This window comes from Procambarus clarkii, unplaced genomic scaffold (genome assembly GCF_040958095.1).
Source record: "Procambarus clarkii isolate CNS0578487 unplaced genomic scaffold, FALCON_Pclarkii_2.0 HiC_scaffold_513, whole genome shotgun sequence".
NCBI lineage: Eukaryota > Metazoa > Arthropoda > Malacostraca > Decapoda > Cambaridae > Procambarus > Procambarus clarkii.
The window spans coordinates 43,736-48,867 of NW_027189546.1; the positions used below are offsets into that span (position 1 = coordinate 43,736).

General features: G+C 42.0%; 1 non-coding gene across 1 annotated transcript; it reads left to right on the forward strand.

Annotated features, from left to right (window-relative positions):
• The first annotated feature begins 4,377 nt into the window (after positions 1-4,377).
• On the forward strand, positions 4,378-4,496 carry LOC138361617 (5S ribosomal RNA). The gene has a single exon (XR_011227075.1). It is a non-coding gene; the product is annotated as a 5S ribosomal RNA (ribosomal RNA).
• The last annotated feature ends 636 nt before the right edge of the window (positions 4,497-5,132 follow it).

Here is a 5,132-nt window from a genome sequence, read left to right on the forward strand (position 1 = left end):
GTCGAAAAGGCTTTTGACACTGTATGGCACGACGGCCTACGTTACAAACTCTGCACTCTGTTTCAACTATCTGACAACATGCAGAGGCTACTCTGCAGCTTTCTAACAAATAGAAAGATGCAGATCAAATTCCTCAGCAAGCTGTCAGGTTATTTCAACCTAAATGCAGGTGTCCCTCAGGGCTCAGTTCTTTCACCAACCTTATACATACTCTATATAAACGACATCCCTGACCCAATATACTGGACATCAATGACCCTTTGCTACGCTGACGACGTAACCCAACTGATCACAGACTATACGATTAACGCCCTCACACGGAAAGCCCAACAAGAAATAGACAAAGTCACCTTATGGGAACACGACTGGCGAATAAAAACAAACCCCAACAAGTCAAAAATTACATACTTTTTCTACAACAAACGACGTAACCCTGACCCAGTAAAACTCTACTCTCAATCACCAGATGCAACCCAGATCCCAAGAGTCAACAAAACCACAGTACTTGGACTCACACTAGACTTCAACCTTCGCTTTCACACACACATAACACCCAAGAAAGCTATAGCCTCAAACGCTCTATCAAAACTCTACCCACTCAAACATGCCTCCCAAGCCACCAAGCTCTATTTATACAAAACACTTATTCTCCCACTCCTAACATATGCACCGATCCCACTCACACTTGCAGCACCAACAAATAGGAAGAAACTCCAGCGTACCCAGAACAGGGCTCTGAGATGGGTGTTCAATACCCACTGGCAGGACTTCACCACCAGTGAGGCCCTGCATGAGTGGGCGAACATCCCACCTCTGAACATAACCTGGGATACTATGGGGAAGAAACAGATTGACAGAATTCTCACCTATCATGACAACTACGACACGTTCCTCAGAAACGTCCTAAGCAGACCCAGACATACGCACAACCTCTTTAACCTGATCGACGATCCACCTCCTGCTCCGTCCTTTACATAACCCCTCTCCTATAATATCACTACTCAAATAACCAAACTTCCAACTATAGCCTCCTAACTCTTCTCCCCCCTCTTTAGGGGGGGACCAACTAGCTCCCGTTTTCTGGTGCCTTGGGTGGGGCGCGATGCTGATTAGCAGATCTAAGACCACATCTGGAGTGAGCCCCCAGGGCACACCCAGCTGAGGGCTGCTGTCTCCGTGGGTGCTCAGAAAAGACGAAATGTTGTCACAGAGATCCGATTCCTTGCCTTCACTGCCTAGTCTGGTCATAACGATTTCAATGCCATGCAGCTGGGTCTAGCCCTGGCACTTTACCTCATACTGAAAACCCTTCCTCTCACCCCCACTAATTCTTCCCCTATCCCCACTTCCACGCTCACCCATCAGGGTATCTTGACCTATATTTAAATGAATGAATGAATGGCATTCGTCAATTCGATTCACACAACTACAACACCATGACTGGACGCGGCAAGGGAGGCAAGGGACTCGGAAAGGGTGGCGCCAAGCGTCATCGTAAGGTGCTACGTGACAACATCCAGGGCATCACCAAGCCCGCTATTCGTCGCTTAGCTCGTCGTGGCGGCGTCAAGCGTATTTCGGGTCTCATCTACGAAGAGACCCGTGGCGTCCTGAAGGTGTTCCTCGAGAACGTCATCCGTGATGCTGTAACCTACACGGAACACGCCAAGAGGAAGACCGTCACTGCCATGGACGTGGTGTACGCTCTGAAGCGCCAGGGTCGTACCCTCTACGGATTCGGCGGATAAGAGCTTGGCTAATCCATCGATTCCACCCACCACCACCTCAAAACGGGACCTAATTAGGTCCCTATACTTTTTTACTGAAGGGCTTAATAGACGATAACATAAATTGTTTTGATATCAGCTAGCACATTGGGTCTTATGAAATCTATTTTTTATCCTCGCATGCTTAAAGGGACTCTGATTGGGGGGGGGGGGGGGGAAGGTTTGTTACGTTATATACTAGCAGAGCAGGATCATTGGTGGGGGGGGGGGGGGGGTGTGAGGGGGAGAGAGAGAGAGAGAGATCTTTCCCAACTCTTCCTTTTTACATGAGTGAGCTACCCGTTTTATTCATTTTATCCTTCTCAGAGCTGTTTTGATAGTATCCAAATGATGGTAAATGAAAAGGGAGGACACGAATATCTACCCAGAATTCAGGACTGGCAATCGATATGCATGTTTGAGTGAGAATCTTTTTCTCTCTCAACTTAGGTATACGTTTATGTCGTACCTAAAAGCGAGAACCACACTATTGGGACAAGTATGCAAGGCCCAATTTTCCTAACAAGCACAGTTAATTTTGTTATTTTCGAACATTTCTTTCCAAATTGGTTTATCCAATTAACAGTATTATATTAAGATCATGAATTGCTGGGTTAGGTTAGGTTAGCTTAGCTTAGGTTAGGTTAGGTTAGCTTAGCTTAGCTTGGGTTAGCTTAGGTTAGGTTAGGTTAGCTTAGCTTGGGTTAGCATAGGTTAGGTTAGGTTTGATTACATTTCTATGTTAGATTTAACTCAAATTCAAAACAATTGCCAGTCATTCGGCTTGTTAGTCAACTTGCCTCTAATAGGGGCAATTTGTCTAACAAGACTATTTAGTTTTGTGTGTATATATATATATATATATATATATATATATATATATATATATATATATATATATATATATATATATATATATATATATATATATTATTATTATTATAGCTTCAAGACTCTGAACCAATATAGAAGCATCAAGAGGAAGTGCTTGTGTTATGGGCCAATAGGCCTTCTGCAGTTACTTCCATTCTTATGTTTTTATTCCCATTGGTTCGTGTTTTATCTTGTGTAAATGTCAATCACCTTACCCAAAACTTTGGTACCATATCACCTCACCCATGTATATATATATATATATATATATATATATATATATATATATATATATATATATATATATATATATATATGTATATTATATATATATATATAATATAGATGTATATTATATATATATATATATATATATATATATATATATATATATATATATATATATATATAATATAGATGTATATTATATATATATATATATATATATATATATATATATATATATATATATATATATATATATATATATAATATACAGAGTAAATCTACCCCAAAAGTAATGATTTATTTGTCTACAAAACTAAACTCTTTTTTGGAATCATATGAGGCCCCTCCACTGAGGGGGGAGGCCTGGATGTTTATTGTCATGTGTATTCATGCTGCTTGCATGTCGTCGTTTATTTTGCCTTTGTTGTTTTTTTGACAGCTTTCTTTGCCTTGGGTGGTTTGGGAGATTTTGAAGCTCTCTTTATTTTGGGCTTTTTGTTCCCAACAACAAGCTGCTGCTGCTGCTGCTGCTTCTTTTTCAAGGCTGTAGGTGGTTTGTTGCTTGTGGCGGCTTTCTTGGGAGTTACCACGGCCTTCTTTGCTGCTGTAGATGGTTTCTTGGTTGTGGTGGCTTTCTTGGGAGTTAGAACGGCCCTCTTCTCTGCTACGGCCAGCTTGAATGATCCACTAGCTCCACTTCCCTTGGTCTGAACAAGAATGCCGTCAGCCACTGCTTTCTTGAGAAATCTTCGGATGTAAATGGCGATCTTGGCAGCCTCGACTTTGTTGTTGGCAACAACGTACTTCTTGATTGCTTGTAGAGACGAGCCCTTACGGTCTTTGAGTGCTGCGACCGCGGCTAGAACCATTTGACTAGTTTTCGGGTGAGCAACCTGGACGCGAGGTTTCCTGGTGGTGGCCACCACAGCAGCAGCAGCCGCAGCCTTCTTGGTAGGCTTTGCTTCTACCATGATGATGATGAACCAACCAAGGTGATGAGAGACGCTCAGACAGTCACGGGGGAATGATGCTGCCGCCGCTTGAGCCGAACCTATTTATGTGCCGGCACGGTACAGAAGCTGCAACCTGGCAACTCGTCCACCAATCACGACGGTTGGTTTTACGGCTCCGAAACCTGGATCCCATATCTTCTCTAAAATAGAAGCATTTGTTCATGTTCTTTGTAAAAGTATCATAAAGCAGGACAGATGAGACAAATATCATAAAAACTGAAGAGCAGATGAGCACACACATGTTTGTATTACAAAAGAAAATCCACAAATTCATTAGAAATTGGCAGGGCAGGCTGAGGAAGTAGGTAGATGTAAAATGTCTGTAAATGGCGAAAGAACATAAACCCAAGACTGAATAAACGATGTTAAATATCCATGCCAAGGAGACAAAAATATGTTAGGATACAATTACCATTAAGACACCACAAGCAGGTCCGTATCCTGCCGCGATGACTTAAAAGAGTTGGTTATTAGCCACAATGTGTAGGCAGTCTCATGCCAACGGCCATACCACGTTGAGAACACCGCTTCTCGTCCGATCAGCGAAGTTAAGCAACGTTGGGTTTGGTTAGTACTTGGATGGGTGACCGCCTGGGAACACCAAATGCTGTTGGCAATAATGTTTTTTGTTTTGTTTTGTTTTGTTTCGTTTGTTTTTGTTTGAATGGCTGGCTCCACGGGAAATTCACGGAGTTGTGTGGAATAAGGCCTGGTAAAATGAATTAATATGTATGTCATGTTTAAAACAAACTCGCTTAATATAGATATTGTGTGAGGCTTTATACAAAAACAAACAACCAAAACAAAACATGTTGTATATATATATATATATATAGCTTAATCCGGGTTTGAACTCGCAACTCCAAGAATACGCATCACTTATATACACTTTACCACTGGACCACTGCTGCAGGACACTAGCTTGATGCTGAGGTATCAATTTAATGACGTAAATGCCATTTCCACAAATAAATGATAATTAAAAAGTATTTGTATGTACAAATCTTTTCTGTTTAAAAGGCTACAATATCAGTTACTGATATAATTTGTGTTAATGTTTCTATACCCACAAGAAGGCATATTTTTGCTTATATGTAAAGGGTACGGAGAAGGAATCCACAGACCATCATTCCCCTCCCCTTCCCTCCCCCCCCCCCCCCCCCCCCCACCCCCAACTCCCACCTACTACCACCACCACCACCACCACCACCACCAATCACCACCAATCACCACCAATCACCACCACCAATCA